Source organism: Peromyscus californicus, unplaced genomic scaffold (genome assembly GCF_007827085.1).
Source record: "Peromyscus californicus insignis strain IS unplaced genomic scaffold, ASM782708v3 Scaffold_7__1_contigs__length_154581171, whole genome shotgun sequence".
In the NCBI taxonomy this organism is placed as follows: domain Eukaryota; kingdom Metazoa; phylum Chordata; class Mammalia; order Rodentia; family Cricetidae; genus Peromyscus; species Peromyscus californicus.
The window spans coordinates 119,483,742-119,507,607 of NW_026294595.1; the positions used below are offsets into that span (position 1 = coordinate 119,483,742).

At 44.2% G+C, this 23,866-nt stretch overlaps 1 protein-coding gene across 1 annotated transcript in view; it reads left to right on the forward strand.

Moving 5' to 3' along the window:
* The window catches only part of Dtd1 (D-aminoacyl-tRNA deacylase 1), a 174,558-nt gene extending 165,118 nt beyond the window's left edge, over positions 1–9,440 (forward strand). The window contains exon 6 of the mRNA XM_052726200.1: positions 8,920–9,440. The gene's annotated coding sequence lies outside the window, so the exon portion shown is untranslated. The remainder of the gene's footprint in view (positions 1–8,919) is intronic.
* Positions 9,441–23,866: the final 14,426 nt, after the last annotated feature.

The following is a 23,866-nucleotide window of genomic DNA, read 5'->3' on the forward strand; positions in this document are numbered from 1 at the left end:
TCCTTAGGGTGTTAGCTGAGGGGGCAGAGGTCTCCCAAATACTTTGGGAGTTATGGGAAGCACCCACACAGCACTGAGATCTGTACAGGCAACAGACTTGGCTTAGTTCCTTCAGGACCTCCTGATTATTAATCACTGTGCTGGAATGACGCAGCTGTGGGCATCAGGTACACTGCTGAAACGTCAGTGTTCTCAGTGATAGGTGATTCTGGGCTTGCTCCCACCCACTGGCCTCAGGCTCATGGCTATCAAAGTCCAGCTCTCAGTTGATGAGTCCTGATTCCATCTGCTGATGGTGGAGTCGTATGCTTTACAGCTTGAGCCAAGCCTCGAGAAGCCCCTGCTCTTCAGCTTCTCGATGTCAGGCCTTCCTGCTGTCCACATCTATCCCCAGAACTGTCTTTTGCTCTGGGGCTGGGGCTGGTTAACTTCAGACTTCCTCCCTGACTTGTGGATTGCTCACTGTTCTCAGGCCCCAGAGTGGGTCAGCTTTGAACAGGTCCCCTCTCAAGATGGTGGGCAGCCCTTCTTGCTCCCCAAGTCATGCAGACTGACAAAATGGAACTCTGATTTATTCCTGACCCACGAGTGGGAGGAATTTTGGTCTCACCAAAAGCACCACTGCATTTAAGGCTTCTGAGGATGGAAGGCTTGTTTCCAGGGTAGGGCTGCCTCTCTCTTTCCACCTCGGACCCCTAGACTAGCTTTGAGATGAGGGCTGTGCTTCCCCTCACCCCACCGTGCAGCTGTACATCAGGAGCAGTAGTCAGCTTTGGCTCTTTGGGAGAGACACTGCCCAACTCTTTCACTACCTTTGTGAGTTTCCAAACCTCTTCACTTTTCTCTCTTTGCAATAGGCAATTCTTTCTTAAATGGAGATTTCACCTTAAGGGGTCATAAGGAAAGGTAGATTCTAATCTGCCATCTTACCCAGAAGTAAGGTATTGATTGGATCATAGCCCTTAGCTTTTTGAAACAGGCTCTTACTATGTAGGTCAGGCTGGTCTTGAACTCTCTAAGTCACTCAGGCTGCACTTGAATTCTTGATTCTCTGACTGTTTCCAAAGGGCTGAGATTGTAGTAGTACACCGCCGCCATTCCTTAAAAAATTTCCACTCTTTGTTTGTTTGAAAGACCTAAGTCCCCTTGGCAGTTCATTGGAGGGCTCCCTAGAACCTCTAAGAGTGCCAACAGGTAGAACACCTCACTAATAACATTGTGTTTCTCAGAAACTCTTAAGTTTTTGCAAAGAACAGTCCTACTCTCTAGGTAAATGATGCCAGTGGGATTCCCAGCTGTGACATGAAATTAGTAAATAAATAGCAGCTTGGGGTTTGTTTTGAATAGTGAGTTGGAGAACACCTGTTGTGTCCTGTATGTTCTGAGTTTAGAACTTGCATCTTATAGTTAGACAAATGGCCTGAAGCTGGAAACTGGTCAGCTAAAAGTCAACAAATAGGAACATCTTGTGGGTCCTTTTTCTTTTCATTGAGAGGGTATCATTCTTTAGTCCAAGGTAGCCTGAAACTTACTATGTAGCCCAGGCTGGCCTCAAACTCAGGGCAATCCTCCATCCTCAGCCTCCCAGGTACTAGGAGTACGGATCTGAGCTACCACATCTGGCTGAGAATCTCAGTGTTTGAACAGGCTGTTGAAGCTTCCAGTCCTGCACTAGCCTCACTGAAGATGTTTCTTACTCCTTGGTATTTGAAGGCAGTAAAAAGAGAGGCACTTGCACATCTTGAGGGAGCTGGTAGTCAGAAAGGCTGTCAGTTGTGGTGCTCTTACAGCCTTTCAACATACAGCATCATCATCATCTCCAGTCACTCCCAGGTGATGGACAGCAACCAGTTCCCAAGTTTTTCTGTAGTTGGGTTGAGGAAACTGAGGTGGAACATTTTAACAAACAGGTTAGAAACCAAGAGCAGCATCCACTGGCCAGTCCTATGGTGGTGGGCAGAGGCTTCAGCTGGGACAGAGTCTGCTGCCTGCTCAAGGCTCTAGGCTTTGTTGAGAGCATGTCATTCATGGTATTAATGATGGTATATGATCGGGCCCATTGGGACTTCCAGTCATAGCAAGATCGACTCTGAAGATACACTTAGCTCCTAGCCCTTCAAGACAGATGCTTTGTGGAGTCATTCTGCCTTGAAGCATACCTAAAAGCTTGGAGAACTCTTGGACCAAAACCTCCAAGATTCCTTCTGGTTCTATGTTTCTTTTAGTAGGGAATCAGAATTCATAAATAAGTTTTCTCTTTTAGAACCTATTTTGAAATAAAATTTTATTACAAAAATTTTCACTTAGCACATTTCAGAAATGCCAAACTGCTCAAAGAAGAAGAAGGAAAAAAAAAAACAAATCCTGACAGCTCGTCATTCCAAGACAGCTGTTACTGGCCTGACTCCTTTGCAGCGTTTTCCCAAGCAGATCATTTTGTGTCTTTTTCATCTCATTTCAAGAGCTCAGGACTACTCACTACACAGTGTCAGCTGCTTTATTTCCTTTGAAAGAGTGTCGTGAATGTTTAAGTCATTTATTCTTCTAAAGTAAACTTTATATTTTCCATCTGTATGTCATACATTTGAATCATAAAATTATCCTCAAGAATTTAAAATATTATGAAGTACTTAAAGTTAATCTAGAAAGGAAAGGAAAATTTATTTAACCAGAATCTTAAAACTTAAGTTCAAAAACCAAGAGTGCAGTTTCAGTGTGTGCCAGGAGGATGGACTTCTCTGAAGGTCAATGTGGGAAAGAGTTTCAGTTTTGTGTGTTGCTGCTGCAGCTGAGGAGAGAGACTTCCAGATTCTCTGGCCTTGGGTTTGAGCTGTCACCTTTGGTATTGTACAAGCACAAGAGGGTTCTTTCCTTTCGTTGACTAAAACCTGGAAATGGTGAGGCACTGAGAATGGTCTGGTGTGTTTCCATCTCTTGGACTTTCAGCTATTTGTTCAGGGGTGCAGGACTGTAAGAGGGGTGCCTTAGAGTGTGAGTGTGGCCTGAGGAGAAAAGTCAATTCTTGACACATTTCCAGACAAAACCAAAGAACACAGACTAGCTCTCTTTCTAGCTAGCTTTTCTTTTCTTTTAACTTTCATTTTATTTATTCTATGTGTCTTTTGTATCATATATCTTGATTCCATTCATTTCCCTATCCCTTCACATCCTCCCTCCCCTCTCTGCACCACCCCCCAGTAAAATTTAAGAGAAAAAGGGGAAAATTTTTAAAATCTTATCATGGAAGCTGCGGTGTGACACAGTGAGTCACACAGTAAACCCCTTTGTCCATGTATCTTTACTTGCAAGTGTTCATTGCAAAGAGTCATCGGTCTGGTTCAAGGTCTTTGGTTTCTACTACACTATCAATGCTGGGCCCTCACTAGGGCTCTTCTGGATATCCTGTTGTTGCCTTTTGTTGTGGAGATCCTGCAGATTTGGGTCTTTGGGTCAGGTTCCTTCACATGCTCAGACAGGTCATAGATGGGATGGATATTGGGGTAGGCCAAGTCATAACCTGGTTCTGGGCCTCGGCAGCTGCAGGGTTGGTCATCTTGACAGTTCTCCCCTGTCCTCAACTACCCAGGTGAGCTCCCCAGCATTGCCCTGACTAGTTCACCTCTTGCAGCAATGAGTGAGGGGTGGGATCAATTCGCCTGCTTTCATGCCCTCAGGGTCAGCTCTCTTAAACCTACACCATCAGGACCAGCTCTATTGTTGGTCCAGAGGCCACTCTCCTGAGTGCTGCAGCTGGTAGAGGCAGGGACAGCCTTCCCACTCTTTTGACCCCAAGGACAGCTCCTCCACCTGTCTCAGATGTTGATGGGCATTGGGGATGGGGGGTATCTCTCCTCTACTCATGCTGTCATATGTCAGATGACATATGGTGACATCTCTTTGCTCACAACCTCAGGGCTGGGTCAACCTTACCTCCGACCACTGTGCAACTCTGCTGTGCTATCTAGGTGAGGAACAGGGCACACTTTCCTGAGTGCTGCAGCTGGTGAGGAGGAGGGTCAGATCTCTCATCTGTTGCAGGTGGTAAGGGGTGAGAGGTAAGGGAGGATATCTCTCCCCCACCCACACCAATGAATGACAGATGAATGGGGACAGCTCTCCCATATTTAAAACTTTGGAGCTGGCTCAACCACACCTCTGTCAACAGGGTTGGCTCTATTGTGTTACCCAGGTGAGGTGCAGGGCCTGCTCTCCCAAGTGTCGTAGCTGGTGGGGCTCAGGGACAGTCTGTCTCCCACTCTTATAACCACCAGGCCAGTTCTCCCACCTGCTTCAGGCGTTGATGGGGGAGGAGGAAAGGGCATGCCTCTCTAGTCCATGTTGCCATATGGCAGATCAGTAATGGAACAGTTCTCCCATGTTCACAATTTTGAGGCTGGCTTACCCACACCTCTGCTAACAGGGTTGGCTCTATTGTACTATCCTGGCAAGACACAGGGCCTGCTCTCTCGAGTGTTGCAGCTGGTGGTAGTCAAGGACAGCTCTGCAGAACTTATGACCACAGGGCCACCTCTTCCACCTGCCTAAGGCATTGACAGGTGGTGGAGGAAGGGCATCTCTCCCCAGCCCATGCTACCATATGGCAGATGAGGGGTGGGACTAGGTCTTTTGCACTCGCTACTTTGGGGCTGGCTCACCCACACCTCTGTCAACAAGGTTGACTCTATTGTGTTGCCCAGGCAAGATCCAGGACCTGCTCTTCTTCTCTAGTGACCACAGGGCCAGCTCTCCCACCTGCCTCAGGTGTTGGTGGGAGGAGGAGAGGGAGAGCATCTTTCCCCTGCCCATGGCACCATGGGACAAATGAGAAATGGGGACAGTTTTCTCATATTCATAACTTTGGGGATGGCTTACCCACACCTCCATCAGCAGGGTTGGCTCTATTGTGCTGCCCTGTAGAGGTGCAGGACCTGCTCTCCCGAGAGTTGCTGCTGGAATGTGTGAGGGACAGCACTCCTGCTCTTACGACCACAGAGATAGCTCTCCCACCTGCCTCAGGTGTTGATGGCTTTTCTTATTTGCATTCAGGGGCCTCCATAGTCAACTGTTAACTCCTCAAGGTATCCATTCATGGGTGGTATTGAAGATATGAGAAAGCACACTCACAGAGTGGTATTACCTCATAGTTTTGCTATTAGGATCTTAGGCTTTCCCTGAAGTCCATCTAGGTAGCATTTAGACATGAGGGAATAGAAAATGCTCTGTTAAGCTTTGGAATTTAGTTCAACTTTTAGATGAGAAATCCTCTAATCATTAATCTTGGAAGTTTGTCAGCTAGATTTTATTGTACCCTCAAAATCACAGAGGGAAACATGAGACATTTGTTCATATTTTTTTATGGGATCACAGTGTGTAGCCCAGACCAGCCTGGAACTCACTATGCAGCCAGGGCTGACCTCTAGAAATGCCCATGGAAATCCCCCTGAATTGCTCTCTCCTACCTTGCATACTGGGGCTATAGACATCAGCCATCACAGCTGGTTTTAGGATTAACTGAGAGTTCCATATATAATTGAAACTTTTTTCTCACATAAGTCCATTATTATCTTATAATTTAAAGCTCACTTGGACATTTTATATCAAAAGACAACTATCTTTTGAGTGGTATTAAAAATTATCCCAAGAACAAGTGCCCAGTTTATTCCTTCCTTGTGCTATCTTTAGGTCCCCAGTCCCCAAACTCCCATTGATATTAAAAAGTATTTGTACCTGTTTTTCAAAAAACATTTTTTTACCCTACATGAATGAAATTGTGATATATAGATTTTATTTTATTTATATTTAATTTAATTAACTTCTTTCAGGCAAGAGTCTAAACAGCCTAGGATGTTCACAAATGTATGCTTCTCCTGCCTCAGCCTCCCAAGTGCTGGTGTCACAGACATGTGCCATCACACTTGCCTCCTTATTGTTTTTTTTAAATATCTATAGGGTCTGCTGTAGATGTAACCAACCTTCTTATTAAATAAGAAACACAGAACCAATGCAAAGAAGAAAGCCAAGAGGTCAGAGCTAAGAGCTAAAATCTTACCTTTCCTCCTGCAGTGGTCCTACCCCTCCAAACCAGAGCTACCCCTGTGTTAAAGTCTTTATATAGAGTTCCTGTTCTGCCTTCTCATTGGTTGTAAACCCAACCACATGACCGCCTCGTCACGGCCTGTCTGTATAGGCCTCCAGATTTTCCATGATTGGTATTGAGATTAAAGGCATGTGTATCCAATAATGGCTGTATCCCTGAACACACAGAGACTTACCCAGCTCTGCCTACCAAGTGCTGGGATTACAAGCATATGCCACCACTGCCCTGCTTTCCTATGGCTTGCTAATAGCTCTGACCCCCGAGCAACTTTATTTATTAATATACAAATAGCATTTTAATACAAATAAAATATCACCATAGTCTGCACTGATACTTGCATTTTTATCCCTTATATTGATAAGAATTAACCCAGTTAAAATTATTGTTTAGTTAACTTACAATTCAAACACCCTGGTATGACATCTCAATTGTTGATTTATTGTATTTACTTTCAGATTATTATATTATCCATATCTTATATGCTGTTTAGTTTTATGGCAATTTGACTCAGTCTAGAACAGTGGTTCTCAATCTATGGGTTATGACCATCAGAAAACACATATTTACAATGGTCTTAGGAACTCCCAACTATAACTGCTACTTCCTAAGTGTAATTTTGCTACTGAGTGATTTCTCAGTTCCTAAGAACTGAGAATGGGGCCATCCACTGAAGCATGGCCAACCTACTAAGGGCCGTACCCTTAAAGAAAAACCGACTCTTCCTCCTCCAGAAGCAAGCATCTGTCAATAGCTCTTTTGTTGGCGTGGGGGCTCACAAGCCTCTTCCTCCTCTGTGCTGGAGTGATGACTGGCTTGATCTGAGGACAGCACAGCTACTGTGAGCTCCTGAGTGCAGCGGTCCTGTCGTGTGCAGAAGACACTGTTCCACTCTGCTCTTCCCCAGCCTGACTCTTACAGTCTTTACACCTTCTCTTCCGCAATGGTCCTGGAGCCCCATTTGTGCCTGAGTTCTCCATGTACACTCATTCTCTGCACTTTGACCAGTTGTTTCTGCATTAATTGCTGATCACTGCACAAAGAAACTTCTCTGATAAGATTTGTGAGCTGTACTAATCTATGGGCATAGAGATATGAATTAAAAAACAGTTTGATGCTTTGTCCATTTAGCAAAATAATAGTAGTAGGTTCACTTCTGGGGCTTATGAATTTCCTAACCATGGCTTGTTGGACAGATTCATAGTACTAGGAATGTGTTTCATCCTGTGGAGCGAGCCTTAAAACTAAACAGAGAGTGGCTGGTTATTCCCATAACATTCATGTCACTGTTGCATGCACAGGCATATTGTAGGTCCCAGGGTTAAGAGCTGGATTAGACTACTATTGGCTTTTTTTTTTTGAACCCCCAACAGTCTGCAGGACTATGAAAGCTAGCCATCAGGGAGGAAGCTTGCTAGTCAGTACCAACTTGATTTCTCCATGCCTTGTGACCAAAGTGTGTGGTTTTTCAGCAACAATATCTTATAATCAAGTTCTGGTGGGCAACCAAAAATAATGGTTAATATTGTTTTGTGGATTCTTGGACACCTCTGACTTGAGGGAAGGTATCCTACACTGAGCACTCAGATAGGAAGGCAGGCCAGAGGAGTGGGTTAGGGGTTAGGAGTAAGTAATACTAAGTTTGTTTGAAAATTCATATAGAAACCTATTACTTTATCATGGTCAAATATACATACATACATATATTACACACACACACACACATATATAACAGAATTTAATTGGAGTTACTTTACATAAGGGATCATGCTCCTTCCATAAGCCATGGGTTGCCAAATAAAAAGCCCAATGCCAGGTTTATTGGTTTTATTGATGTTTTAATTTATTTTTCTGTCATTTTCCATTTGAAATTTCATTGGTTTCTGTTTCTCTCTTGGTTATTCTTGCGATTAGATTTATTTTGAGGATCATTCTGTCTTTAAACTCAGATTATGGATTTGACAGTTTTCCCCCCTAGTATAAATATAAAGGCTATGAATTTCCCTCTGAGCAATGACTTGGTGAATATTACAGTTTGGGTATATTGTATTTTTCTTTTCATTTACTTCAAATACACTTTAATTTGCCTGAGAGTTCTCTTTGATGCAAAGGCCACTTAGAAGTATGTTCTGATCTGGGCATGGTGGTTCAAACCTGTAATCCTAAGAGATTGAGGTAAGAAAAATACTGCAAGCTCAGGGCCAGCCTCAGACTACATAGTGAGTTCTAGGTCAGCCTAGGCTACAGGATGAGATCCTGTCTCAAAAAAATGAAGACAGAACAAAATTTAAAAAAACAAGAACCAAAAACTAACCAACCAACCAATCAAAGAACTGTATTTGGTAATTTGATTTAGTATCTTTTTGAGCTCAAACATTGAGGTTATTGTGGAGATACTTTGGTGAAAAGGTATTTGGGTTTACATATCACAAGTTGCTAGATTCTTCATAATAAGTGAGGCAATGTGATCTTGTGTCTTTGTGTGAGTTTGTGGGATTTTTTTGTTTGTTTTTGGTTTTGTTTTTGGTTTTGGTTGTGGTTTTTGGAGACAGGATTTCTCTGTGTAGTTTTGGTTCCTGTCCTGAATGTCCTGGTCTACAGAGCACTGTAGACCAAGCTGGCCTCAAACTCACAGAGATCCACCTGGCTCTGCCTCCTGAGTGCTGTGATAAAAGATGTGCGCCACCACCGCCCGGCCTTTTGTGTGAGTTTGAAGTGATGATTGAAGTGAAGAGCTAATTCTTTACGCTTCTGTGCCTAGTGGTAGGTTTTGAAAGCAGGTTTTGCAATTTGCCTTAGCAATGTCTTTTCTTTCTTCTTTTTAGCAAATTACCATTTGGCAGAACCGGATCCTGAAAAATTCAAGATGCTAAGCCCCTACACCGCTTTAAGAATTCAGGACTCAAATATTGAAAAGAAAATCAGAAATAAGACACTGGGAACATGAATATCCCTGCAGAAAAACACCAAAGGACCATTCCATTTCCTGTAATGCTGTGGTCTGATGGGGTAGTAGGTATTGTGGGATTGGGGAATGCTCATGATTGGTACACACCTGTGCCTCCCCCATGGAGAGAGGTCCATTGATTTTCTTGCTTCCTATCATGTCTTGGCTTGCTTTTGGAACAGGCTGGCCCAGCATCATCTGTCCTCAAGTCTCTTGTGTTTTCTTTGTGCCCATGATCAGTCTTCAGCACATCCCTGATGTCCATGTTGTCTCCATCACTGAGTCACAAGGCAGGGCTGGTGTTAGGCAACTAACAGTACCATATTGTATGAGACTTTGCATCTTGTAAATTTTCTCCTTTTTTCTAAAAATAAATAATAATAAAACCGCAAATCTCAACACACTACTTTATTATTAGACAAATTCTGCTGTGTTGGTTTAATGATGTTGTCTGTAGAAATGTGATATGTCTGAACCCGCCATATGTATCCATACTTCATTTCAGATAGGCCTTGCAAAAGTTCTTCCATGAGTGGTTCACCCAGACCTCTGGTTGCAGAGTGAGAGGCTGTCTGTGGTACTTGATGACTGATGGCATGCTACCTGGAGAAGTGGTGGCAGGAAGGGGGATACAGATGGGCTGGGGATCCACCTTCAGTATGGCCAGAGCTTTCAGATTGAGAATAGAGGCACCTGCTCCACCTGGGAAGTGGGACAAGGCCTCCCACATTGGCACTGGCTGCACAGAAGCCCTTGTCCAGCAGCTGCCCTGTTGTGTGTACATCCAAGCCACTACACCAAGTCATGTGAAGAAAGAACCACATGCTGCCAGAGGAGTTAGCCGACGAGTGCACATCTATAGCAGTCATTTTTAACTCTATTTAATGTTGAGAAATACTGTTATTGCTGATGGTAAACAGTGCTATTAGCTCTTAAAATGTATCTTGTCTTGCCCCCCCTTTTTGCATTTTGGTAATGCTGATACTGTCTACCCATGACCTTTATAATGACTTGAGTCCCTTTGGTCTGACCCACTTGTCTCCTTCAAGTGACAACATTAGGAAGTATGGGGGAAAAAAAAAAACCTCAAATGGCATTTAAAACCCACCTTCAAGGTACATTGAATGTACAGTTAGGAAAGGATTTGCTGCCTAGTGAAATCTGTCTTTGTTCTGAACCAGTACAGACATCTGACAAAATGTATGATAGTTTAATATCCACATTTGAGGTTGAAAACTTTGCACCCCAGTGCAGATCCAGGTCAGTTTTCCCAGCTCATGGACAGTGAGGTCCAAAAAGCTCCCACCCCAACTTCGTCTGATTTACCAAAGTAGGGTTTGACATGAATACATGTACTAAGATCCCTTTTTTACATGCATCGCTGAGCAGATTTGTCATGTATTTTTCCTGCCACCACAGTTTATCAGCACCAATTAATGCTCGCCGAACAGCTGCAGCCTGTCCTTGGAGTCAGCGGAGATGAGAATTGAATAGTAATAACTAAGAGCTCGATGTTTGGACAGTGCTAAAACGGCATACTCTCCTTGTCCGCAGCTCTGTTTCTGGGCCCCATTTTACAGGGGCTTAGGCCATCTGGAGCGTGAGCAGCAGAGTGGCCAAGCGACTGAAGTGGCTGATGAGGAAGAGAGTTGGAAGAGCTGAGGCTCTTTAGCCTGGGGGAGAACATTTGTGAGAATTTGAAAGATGGAGGGGAGACCCTGGGTCAGCAATAATGAGAGGAACAGTGGGTATAAGTTGCATTAACTGGAGGCTGGCTTTCTAACAAAATAATTCCAAAGTGGATTGTAATGTTGGGAGCTTCTGTCATCTGAGCAGAAAACCCGAACCTACTTACGTGAAGGGAGATCTCCTGTTTCAAGTAATTGGCTTAAAAATCCCCTTTATAAAATGCAGGGTATATGATGACTATGAGAAAAATGTAGCATTGGATGGAAGGAAGTATTTCCACTATCACGAAGATCATTTCCAGCTCCTGGGATCAGAGAGGCAGTGAACACTCTCCAGAGTGGCTTGGGAAGGTCCAGTGTAGCAGGCCACCATGATGAGACACAATGTGAGGTCAAGAAGAAACCCCAGAACAGCCAAGGATCCATCAAAAGCAAAGCACCAGTTTCCACCCGTTAACCCTCCTTTGAAAGAGAGGTTGTTTCCAAGTCTGTCTGTGGGAGTAAAGGCTAAAATTAGATTTTGGGCGCAGTTCTGCTTGCACAGGATAAACCCTTCTGTCTTTACATCCTTTCTAGCATCTCTGCTTACTTATAAAGCTTGCTGTTTACTGTCTGTTAAAACATCTTTTGTGTGGGGATGGGAGAGGAGAGTCATACCATGTATGGCTTTTTTGAGAAGCCTTGGCAGATCTTAGGTCCAGCTCTTTAAACAGAGCAGTGTGCCGACAATGCTAGGAAGCAAGATCCGTTTAATCTTGCCTTTTGTGGTTTACTTTATAGCAGAACAAGCACTTGTGGCTACACAAAACATAGACCAAATAAAGGCATCCTCTGAGGCTGGATGCTCCACAGTCTCTCCTCGTGGTTGGTGGTCCTGGGGAGGGAGGCAGGGCAGCTCCTCTACCATGCTTCATTGAGAGGATGGATGGAGCTGTGCTGATGGATGGATATAGACAAAACTTGATATCCATTGATTTGATCATAAGGAACAAACACACCTGCCAGTACTCCACTCCTTTTGAGCCACTGTCATTTTAGTGACTCAGAACCCAGAGAGATGGCCTTGGCTGTTATTAATTGGTCATTGCCTGCCCTCTTCAGCCAGGCACTGCCAGAATTCTTTGTAAACTCATTGCTGATTGGAGTCCTTTTAAATTAGAGCAGAACAACCTTGTATCACAAACTGGGCAAGCTTCAAGTCAGGCCTCTCTCCACTGTATTAGGAAAGACAAGGGAGACTGCCGTTTGAGGGAAGCCAGCCTTCTTAAGTGCTACCGAGTTTTCATTATCTTCTGAGGTCCAGACAGCAGTGCATTTAATTTTGGAGCTCCTAAAAACCAGCCCTAAATGCCCATTAAGAAATTATCTGATACTGTGGTATTTTAAACTGCCGAATCTAAATTAACAGATTACTTTAGGATAATGTGTTTGATATTTATAAGGGCTTCACAACCTGTTTTAATTCTTTACCAGGGGTGAGTAAGCATCAAGGCTCCATCCTTGAACAGAAAGTAGTTTGGAATGGTCCCCTGAAGGAGCTTCAGCTGACAGCCCTTCTATAGGAGAAGATGGCTCAGGCTTAGATACAAAAGGGCCTCTTCCTAGCGGGGAATGAGAGCTCCGTAGGAAGAGGTAGATGGCCAGTCACAGTGGGTGATGGAGGAGGGTAAAATGCAAGTATAATGGTCTCAAAGTGACAGGAAGGATGTTCGGACAGCTGCCAGCAGGTTGGTAGAACTGGTTGTGGACACACAGAGGGCTAAGGACCTCTAGACCTTAGAGTAGTGAGACCTGCTCATTCGTAGTTATACCTGTCAATGTCCACATGGCTATCTCCCGGTCTTCCCGAGACGGATGTGTTCTGGTATTTCAGCAATGCTTCCTGTAACTGTGACCCTCGAAAATTGGTTTGTAGCTCTGCCATTGTATGCCCAAGGCACCTTGATGTGAGCATGTGCATGTTGGTCTCAACAGGCCAAGGGATGGCATAGAACTGGCTACCAGGGAAACCTTGGGATAAGCTCCTGTTCCAGCAGCCAGAGAGAGAGGCCTCCCTCCCTCCTGTGTCAGGTGGAGGCAGTACTTCCCTGTGCAGTGTGGTTGGAAGACTAAACAAGAGGGTACTCAAAGTCCCAGCAGCACCCTGCATGGGTGCATCCCGTGGGTGAACAGACGCTGTTGCTGTATCTACATCCCGTTCTTGGATAACCTGGAGCCTATAGGTAAGTGAAATCCCTAAACTCATCCCATACAATCACTGCAATCCTACTGGACACAGCCTGGGGTCTGTTGAACTGTTTCTGCAGTCATGTTGGCCCTTCCTCACAGCTTCATGCCATCTTCAGACCTGTTCTAGTTTTAATTCTTGGCTAAATCCAACACTCAGGAGGGACTGGTTGTCCACAAGAAGTCGTCTTTCAGATCAGCAGGTATATTATCTATCTTATCATTTAACCCACGTTCCTCCTGCCCCTGTTGTCCATTCCTGCTGAGACCAAACTATGTTCTATTTTACAGCATTTTGGTGATTAACCTAATGATCTTGTCAAAAAATATAGTGTAGCACAAGGTGTTACTTTATGAACTCATTCTGCCTCCCAATTTACTGAGTTCTTTCTCACAGTCTCTCAAACTGTCTGTATAATCATCTATTCTAGAGTGTTTTAGGAGCTCATATCCAACTGGGATGTTTGTAGTATCTGCCATCCATTCTTGAAAACTGGTTTTGGATGTGTTTGGCTTTCTGTTTTCTCGTTTTTTAGCATTAATCTTTTAAAGTTACCCCATGGCAATCCCAGTCTGTACCACACCTTTAATATTATTTCAAAGCCCCTTTGAAACTTTATTTCATTCAAATTTATAATCGTCTCCTCACCTACCTTGGGCTTGAAGGCTACTTTCATGATACTTATTTTATCCTTTCTGAGTTTCAAGTGTTTGTTTATAGGAGTAGATAAAGTAATTAAGTTGAGCACTTACCCATGGCCAAAAGCTAGCCTCAGCCCTTTGCAAGCATGAGCTGATCACCACAGCCCTTCTGTTTTTCCCATGTTAAGTGGAGAAACAGACTTAGAGAGGGGAGTGGCAGTCAGGAGCTGTGAAGGGCATGGCACTTTACCTGACTGACCAGCAGCCAGTGGGCCTGCTTCAGTTTGGGATGGGGGGGGCAGTATTTGTTGGAAGAACACGGGGTCCCTGAGCCAGGACAGGGCTGAGCATACTGCAGCAACTGCAGTCAATATTTGTGTCATATCCATAAACCAGGTGACACTGAGGGTCCCCAGGTTGTCTAGACTGCCTGATCTTTGCTTTGAGGAGACACTCTCCTGTGGGCTATGTGTGCAAACTTGGAAATGGAGTCTCAGAGCCAATTTAGTTGAGGAAACGCTGGAGAGAACTGTCTCTCAACAACTATATTTGTTACTTTTCTCATTACCGTGTCCAGATACCTGGTAGAAAAACAAGTTAAAGGGTTCAGACCATGATCTCTTGACCCTGTGTGCTTGGGCAGAATGTCACAATAGCAGGAGCACGTGGCAGAAACACACATGTGCACGCACAGAGGTGGAAGGAAGGATGGGAGGGTGGGAAGGGATAAGATACCCTCAGTGTCCTGTTCCTAGTGACTCACTTCTTCCAGCAAAGTCCTGCTTCCTAAAATGCCAGGACCAGCTGGGGACCAAGCATTCAAAACAAGATCCTATGAGGGCATGCCATACTCATACCATAATACAAACCTCCACTAGGTAATAGAGCCCCAGGATTTGAAACTTAGGATCCCACTCTTCTGGCCCACATGATGACCACCAAATGCATGAAAATAGCATTGGCTACAGTGCCATGTTTCACTGTTCCCCTGCTCCTTATGCATAACTCTCACCTGCAGTCATGATCTGGACACTGTTCTTGTAATTACCCCTTTCGAGCATTGTTCTTCCAGATGATGACATTTTGTAGATCTGCAATGCAAGCTGTGCCTTGCTCTTGCCTGGGAGGCTGTGCCTTGCTGCTTCTTAGGTTTGGCCAAGGTGACTGCTGGTGGGCAGGAGCAGTGTAGATTGAGGGAACGAGGGGAGGGTGGCTATATCTTCCACAAAGACTGTAGCAACTGCGGACAGTCCCTTCTCTCCTGCAGAATTTTCCAGGATTCACCCTCGTCAGGTGCAGGGGAGCTGACAGCCTTCATGGCTACCAGCTCTAGGTCATGCTGCTTCTCTAGCCTCGTGGACTTCTGTTAGCCATTTCTTTGTCAGCTTTGCCATCACCTACACGGTTGGCTCTGTTGCCTCTTCAAAATCCCAATGTGTGCCTGGCCGTCTTGTCCCAGTGATGTCTTTCCTCCAGAAATGAACTTCCCTCTACTGCTTTATTCTTTGGGCTTAAAGTCACGCACACTGACACCGTTTCTCTCTCTGTACATTTCTTTGGAACATTATGGGGATTTTCCTACTCTTTTTTAAAAATTGCTTTATTGCTCTCTCGGAGTCATGTAGGCTGCCCCTGTGGCTAGCTGAAAGTGCTTTTTGAGTACACAGCCCCATTTCACTTCAAAGCCTGGTTTGAGGTCCTGAATTTTCTGCTGGGTAGGTGAGTGCCCTGTGTGGACACATTGTATTATGCTACAGGCCAGACAAGGGCATTCATTTTTCCCGTACTTAAAAGAAGGGATGCAAATACCTCATGGGTCTACAAGTCTCTGGATTTCTACCATACCATGCTATATAGTCGCCACCCAGCTACGTGTGCCTAAATTCATTTAAAAAAAAAAAAAGTGAAAGGTACCAGCAGGCCTTAGTTGGAACTTGTTGAAAAAGCCACACAGTGTTTTGAACCCAGTAGTTCTCAGATTCTCAGAGAGGAGACCCCAGAGAAGCAGAATTGCGTAGGAACTTCTGAGAAACAAAGTCTCAGGCTGTGCCCCAGAGCTTCTGAGTCAAAAACTTGGGTGCAGTCCTGCACTCTGGGTTCAACAACCCTCCAGCTGATGCTGATTTAGTTAAGCTTCAGGAATTCCTTGCCTTTGCTTATTCCAAGAAGACGACTCAAGTGCTAGACACCGAGGTGAAGGCATCGTGTTCCAGGGTCAGCCAGCGTTCTCAGTCAAAGCGGCACATTATAGTCGGCGGGGGTGGGGAGTGTGGGGGGAAGATGTGAAAATCCCAGAATCCTGTGTCAAAAGCCAGTGAAATTCCCCAGGCAACTTCAATGAGCAGCTGAGGCAGAGAAGTTCAGGCATGCTAGATCTTCGAATAAGCCTCCCCCTCCGGAGTTCCTCAGCTGTCTTCTTCCTCCATTAAACCATAATGTATACGGGAATTGTTTTGCTGGAACAGTTAGTTCTGCGCTAGAGAAGATCCATCACCATTGCATAGGTGAGCCATCAAGAAGGCAACTGACTTGTGTGAGATTAAAGAAGCACTGACTGGTCCAGGGCTTGAAACAAACCACCCTGATTCTTGGGTATCATTCGTTCATTTGCCATTGTTAGTTAGAGTGATAGTTTCTGGGCACATAAGCATAAATGCCACCGAGGCCTGGAGCCAGGATGCACAGTCTACTAAAACAGACAAGAAAGAAAGCCACAGCACTGGAGGGTGCTTCAGTAAATGTAGCAACAAGCCAAGCAAGCATCCCAAACTCTTGGGAAGGGATGGATGTCTGAGGGAATTTTCAAGGCATTGATTGGCATTCTAGGGCACACAACTATTCAGGTAATAGCAGATAGCTTGTCTCAGGATGTATCCAGAGAACACACCTGGAGAAATGGAGCATTCTGGGAGCCTCAAGGAAGGTGCTTAGACATAGTGCAAGTCTTTCGTTTATTAGTGTCCATTGTCAGGGTATTCAGAAAATCAGAGCAGTTGCCTTAGAGCAATGCCAACACACCAGATCCTGTATCAGTTTTGGTGACATCTTAGAGAAAATGAACTTTGGTCTGAGGATCTTAGCCGTCTCTTGACTGAGCACAGAGTTGGTTTCATTGTGGCGTGACGTTTAGGGTGGCATGCTGAAGAAATGGCTGGAGATAGTCTGCGCATAGGGTGGGAAGAGCTTATGTTGCTCCAGAACAAAGCATGAGCAAGAGGGAGCGACTCACTCGTTATCTGCTCGGAAGCCTCTGCTCCTGCTTCTTATTTGAAGCCAGTGATGAAAGGTGTGACCCTCATCAGGCCACCTGACTTCCAAGTCTTCTGCCTATCTGTTCCAGTAGCAATGCTTCCTCCAAGGAGCACTCTGAGCCCTCCAGGTGATAGCCCCAAGGACATACAGCTCAAAAGCCTGAAGCTCTGCCCATCCTGCCACAATGAGAGAAAAATGGAGGTGGGGGGTGGAGTATTATGATTACTCTGTAGCTTTCCATGTAAGCTCTTGGTTTAGGCTTGGGTTCCAAAGACTCTGGGATCAGGTCAGATCTGGATACAAGGTGAAGAGAGGTTTGGTGGCTCTCCGTGGGTACACTACTCCTTTCAGTGTTTGATTTTGTTTTCTTCTGGCACAAGGAGATATGAATGTTGCAGTTGGAGTTTCCTTTGGACCCCCAGCCAACTCCCAAATAATGACATGGAGACTTACTAATTATGAAAGCTTGGACTTTAGCTTAGGCTTGTCTCAATTAGCTCTTACAATTTAAATGAGCTCATTCAAATTAATCTATGTTCTATCACATGGCGTCACCTCTCTTCCATCTTGAACCGCCTGTTTTCTCTCCATGTCTCCTGGCTTCTTGCTGGCATAATCCAAGCACCTAGATTCCTCCTCCTCTTCCTCCCTCTCCCTGGAAATTTCACCTATCTATCCTGCTTAGCTATTGGCCATTCAGCTCCGTATTCAACCAATCAGGAGGTACCTTAGGCATAGACATATCTTCACAGTGTACACAAATATTCTGCAACAGAATGTTCTGTTCAATAAGAAGACCCCAGTACCAGAAACCATGCTAAAAAGTATGAGAAACCTCCATTCAAGTTGTTGGTCAGGGGAGTCCAAGAGACCCACCCTCCCCCCAACAATATAGGCTATTGCTGTTGCCCTTGGCTGCTTCCTAGAATTAAGAGGTAAGTCCCTATTGCTGAAAATACCATACAAGTTGGACACAGGACTTGGAGGAATTGAGCTGGAACTGGCCTGGAAACCTCCTCCTTCAGGACTACTTCTCATAGTACTAAGAGGTGCTATGCAAGCTTCTATGGGAGAAAAGCAATCAAAGGTCCTACCCAGCTGTGATGCCTCTGAACCATAACAGTGACCAGATACTCTAAGATATCCCCAAAGGTAAAGGAGTGGAACTTATATCTCAGAGGTAACCAATCATTGTCTAGTTGGACTTAAGGTTGCTCAATTAGGAGAGAATTCATTCTTGCTAATGTAAACTTAGCCAACTACCCATAGCTGGTGAGGCCATGGACCCAGAGGAGAACCTCAAGCCTCCACTTTGCTGAACCAGTACAATTTCTAACTGCACTGTAAGTGCTTAGCCTTATACCCACAGCTAAATGTAGCTCTCGTCCATCATCAGAGATGCTTCTTTTTGCATCAAACAGAGACCAGTACAGAAAGCCATGCTGGTCAAAATGGAGAGAACAACTGAATGTGGGTGTCCAACCCACAACCAATATATTTACAATGCAATCCTTGCAGGAAAGGTCATGGAAGAAGGGACAGAAAAACTGCAAAAGCTAGTGGACCATCTACTGTGAGATTGTGTCTTCTATGTAGAACAGGGAAGCTATACCCATGAAATCTCTATAATATGGAATCCCAAACAATGACAACACCTGTTGACATGCCAACATGGATAGGGGAAATTGCACCGGGCCCTATCCCTAGATGAAGAGCTACAGACAATGACTATTAAGAAGGAGAGAATCAATTTTTCCCAGGGATGAGCCCCTAATTGGTTATCCAAGACTAAGAGCTCAACCCTAAACAACATATGTACAAGCAATAATAAATAGACCCAGCAAGTTGTATTTATATATTTATATGTATAAATCTAACAACAATAATAATAATAAAACTAAAAAAAACAGGTGGAGGGAGGTGGTGGATATGGGAAGAGTTGGGGAAAGAGGTGGGTAGGGAGCAAATATGATTAAAAATACATTGCATGAAATTCTCAAAGCATTAAAATAGTGCATTAAAAAGAAAAAAACAAAAATGACACACGGATACCAGACAGCAGGGAATAGTCTCCTATGTTTCTCACTACTTCCTGAAGATGTGTGCTTCTCAAGGACAAGGAAGGAGGGCGCCCCCTCCCTGCCCAGATACAATCCCAGAGGAAGCTGAGCCTTGGTTGTACTCTGCTTGGAGAGCAAAGGCCTTGGGCATAATCACAATCCTCTAATTCCAATAGTTGACTACACAAACAGGCTTGTCTGATACCAATCCTTCCCCAGATCAACAATCACCTACTTCAGAAAAACCACCCTGAATGCAGCTTCAGCAACAAAAATAGATTATATGTTGGCAATTTTAGCTCATTGATACAGAGAACTCTGAAAACATGGAGGGAAATCCTGGGATTTCCAGGCATGTAGGGTTAGAACCTGTTATATTAAAAGACTAAAAAGATCACTTTAAAAATTTTGAGTATAATTTTCACTTACCAAAGAAAAGCTACAATAACTACAAAGAATATCTTATATAACTTTTCTGACTTATCTGTGGCTAACATTTGGAGCCATCTACTTTGTCGTTTTGCTCTGCCCCTTTTTTCTGAACTGTTTGAGGCTAATAGTGCTCATATCTGAGCTTAAGTTGCCTAGGAACCCCTTCTTTCATAACTACAATTGCCACTCCAATGTGTTTAATGCTCTGTTCTTGAATTTATTGTCTATGTTCTAATGATATGTCAGTTTATTTGATAATGTCTTTCGTAGCATTTCGTGCAGGATCCCAGTAAAGGATCCGGCAGAGTTTCTGTACTTTTGTCTCTTCTGATTAGCCCACGAGCAGACAGTCGAGTCATCATTTCCTTATCTGTAAGCTGTGGAGGTCGGAGCCACTTGTGTCTGAGTTCTGCAGTCATGATGTCCCTGCAGTATCCAGTATGGTACTTAATGCAACAGGGCTCTTTCAGTGTTTAATGGGATCCTTGCTCTCCAGAGGGGACTGGGAGTAACTTCCTATTTAGGAGAGTTAGAAGCCTTCAAACAGGACTTCTGGGTTTGGAAACAAACTCTAGAGTCTGTCCCGGTCTCTGAAACAGTCAAGCATACCCATGGAAAGCAGCACCAGCACCAATGTATTTGACAGCAGATGGATAAGTGAGACAAATGGCAGCAATGTCACAAGGCACAGGAGGGGCTTGAGAATGGCCCTCACAGGGTGCCTGCATTATGGGTGAAGTGGTAGGGAGCTACCGGAGGGAGACTTAGATTAGTTTAAAATGTATTTTCTAAGCTCTATGGCAACAACTGTAAGAGTTCTATAAGAAACCTCTATATTGGTTTATTTTGTGGTGCTGGGGGTCATACCCAGGGCCTTGGACATGCTGGGCAAGTGCTTTACCACTAAGCTGCACCTTAGAACCCCCAAGGCCCACTTAAAATATGAAGACTGATAGCTTGAAAATAAAAAGATGAGAAAATATATACCATGGTAACACTAATTGAAAGAGAACTGAAGTATCAGTGTTAGTAGCAGACATCAGAACAAATAAAGTTGCCATGAAAAAAGAAGGGTGCTGTGAAATGGTAAACACAGTCAATTCTCTGAGAGGACACAGCCATGCATGTGCCTACCAACACAGCATCAAAACACAGGAGGCAGAACTCCAGAGAACTGAAAGGAGAAATAGATGAATCCACTTTTGTAGTTGGAGTCTTCAACATCTTCCTGGTAGTAATTTATAGATCCAGAAGTCAGAAAAGCAATACAGATAAAGTTGACCTCAACAGCACTGTTAATCAACTTGATCTAATGGATTTTCATAGAATACTCCTTTCACAGAGAGCAGAATCCACGGTTTTGTTCAAGCATGCATGGAACATTCACCAGGAGAAATCATGTTCTGAATCATTAAATATGCCTTAAACATTTAAAATAATAGCAGCCATATAAAGTCAGTTCTCAGACCACAATGGAATTACACTCGAAATTAATGAAGGGCCAGTGTTGTGATACATGTGTATGTATAGTGAGTTCAGGACAGTCAGGGCTATGCAGAGAGACCCTGTTTCAAACAAAAACAAAAACAAAAACAAATAAACAACAACAAAAATAAATTAATGAAGGAAGAATCTTTTGGAGTAATCTTCAAATATTTGAGCATTCAATGACATACTTTTTTATTTTAATTTTTAAATGCAATATATCTTGATCATTCTCCAACTCTACAGGTCAAAAAAGAGTTCTTGACAGAGTTGTAACATATTTAGAAAGAAATGGAAATGAAAACAACTTACCTAAATGTGCAGAATGGAATGAGTAGTGCTCAGGGGGAAATTCATAGTGTTAAATAAGCAGAAAAAAAGGAAGAGATAAGACCAGTTGCCTGAAATGTCCATCCTAGGAAACTGAAGATGGAGACACAAACAATTAAAGACGTGGATAGTTTTCCCCTTACAAGGTATAAGAAAAAGATACCCCTCCTGGGGCAGATGTCTGCTGGAATAATGGGAGCATCAGCAACAATGGTGATAGTGGTGGCAACGGCCATTTCTTCCACAGTGCTCCGTAGGTGCTGCACTCAGCATCCTCACACGTTCACATTAATGCTCACAGTGACACTGTGAGAAAAGCACTCCTTTCCTCCTTCCACAGGTGAGACATGGAGGCACAGAGCCACGAAGCAACTTGCCTAGGGGCGCACAGCCGCTAAGGGCAGCAGCCATTATTGAATGTCTGGCCAAAATCTGGCCCCAGAAGAGGCAGAAGCACCCAGTTCCCTTCCCCTGCTCCCCACTTTCCCCAGGAGAATGCTGGGCTGGCTCCTAGAATGATTTGTGGAAACTAGGGAAAAAAATAGCAGGGGGAGGCCTGAGATGCCGTCACAGAATGTGCTAGAAATACAGATGCTCTTACAACCCTAGAGCAGCTGTGAGGGATGTTGGGGGAAATCGTAGCGATAAGGACGCTGCCAGGATATTTGTGGCAGATAAATCCCTCACAGGAATTCGCTGGGAGAATGCCATAGGGCTCTTCTCCAGACAGAACATTTATCAACAGCATTGATGAAATTGAGCCCGTGGAGTGTTGCTGGTGCTGCTTGGGGTGAGACGAGGGCCTGAGTGACCACAGAATCTGCAGCCTGGATCTTTCAATATGATGCAATGAAATGAAGTGATTTGGATTAAATGGAAATTGCAAAGTGTAGGCGAGGGAGGACCTAGGTAAGGAGTCGCTGATAATGAACTTGTGGTTTAAGAAACCACAGGCTAGAAATGAGTTACACATGGGAGACGGCTGTCAGGACATCTGGTCCTGGCTCCAGCCACAGTGAAAGGGGTCTGGTGTTCGTGGGAGAAGCTCGCAACCTGGACATCCCATCAGAAACCTTCAAAAATTTCAATCCCCCAGAGATGCTGGCTTGGGTCCAGCCTGAGATGAGTGGCTGATGATGTTTGAAATCTCTTGAGCTGTTTTGAAAGACACAGAGATGGAAAACTAAGGGTCTCATGGGCAGTTGTCCCAGAAAGGAAGGTAAACTGATTTGCATAATACAGTGGAGGAAACAGAGCCCACCCTTTCAGGAAAAGTCTGATACAGAACAGAGGCCAGAAACCAAGCAAGCATTAGCTGGTCTGTTCAAAGATGCCTCTTACAACTGCTGTTCTCAGTCTAGTCTTGGGCCTTCCAAGCCTCCTTACCTTGGCTAACTCCATCTGCTAGAGGGATCCTTTGCAGTACAAACCTTCTCAGCTGTCATTCAACAATAATAATAATATAAATAATATAATAATAATAATAATAATAATAATAATAATAATAATAATAATAATAGTGGGAGACAGAAAATGTCTTGAGTGACTGTCAGGTCCTTCCCTTCAGAGATAGCAGGTCCCTTTTCTTGATGTCCAGGTATATGGCATGTACTGTAGCCATACACTTTTCAGATGTCTCTCAATGTCTGCCACCTCCTTGTATTATGGCTCTCCCAAGCTGTTATTTCATTGATTTGGAGCTGACCCATGGTAATAAAAGAAACACAGCAAAATTAATAGTTTGAGGACATTAAAAGTCACCACAGAAAGCATTGAAGCATTGCTTCAACTCTGTTTTCTTGAACAGCTTTTTCTGTGGGAACCCAGCCTCCATGTTGTGAGGACACTCAAGCAGTGCTACAAGGAAAGCCACCGACCATTGTTCCACTTGTCAGTCCTGAGTGGACCACACAGGAAATGGATTCTCCAGCTCTCCTTGAGTCTTCAGATGGTGGCAGCACCAACCAGCAGCTTGCTAAACTGTCGCAGCTGCCTGCTTCAGGTCTTTGTGTTGCACGAGGAAAAATAAATCACTGATCTGCCTAAAGCAGGGGTTGGCGAACTCTGACCCATGGACTGGCTTCCTGGTTTTGGGAATAAAGTTTTATGAACATCATTCATTTGCTTCCTTGCCACAAGATATCTTTGGGGACCATACCCAGAGTACCAGAGCTTCTGCAGGATGACTGGCCCATCCATCATTCATTCTGCAACTTGCCTTTCTAGTTATGAGTGCTGTCTAATAAACCACTCCACAGCACAACCACTAAGGCATATGGTTAATGAGTGCAGTAGGTCAGTTTGGGCAAAACACAGGGATGATGTGTGTCTGATCACCAGTTTCTATGGTCTTATTGGGAAGAATTCAAGGATAGGATGGCTCAACAATCTTGTCCAATGCTTGGGGTAGATGTGGCTTCTCCATGCATCTGGGCTTCTTCACAATGTGGGGACTACTGCATAGTGGGCTTTCTTTTTAAAGTTTATTATTTTTAAAGGTTTATATTTATTTATGTGTAATGATGTTTTGTCTGGACACATCGTGTATTCCTGGTACCCAAGGAGACCAGAGGAGGGGGTTGGGCCCCTTGACTCTGGAGTTACATATGGTTGTCAGCTGCAATGTGGGTGCTGGGAATTGAACCCTGATCCTCTAGAAGAGCAGCCAGTGCTCCTAACCACTGGGGCATCTCTCCAGACCCTGGGGGTT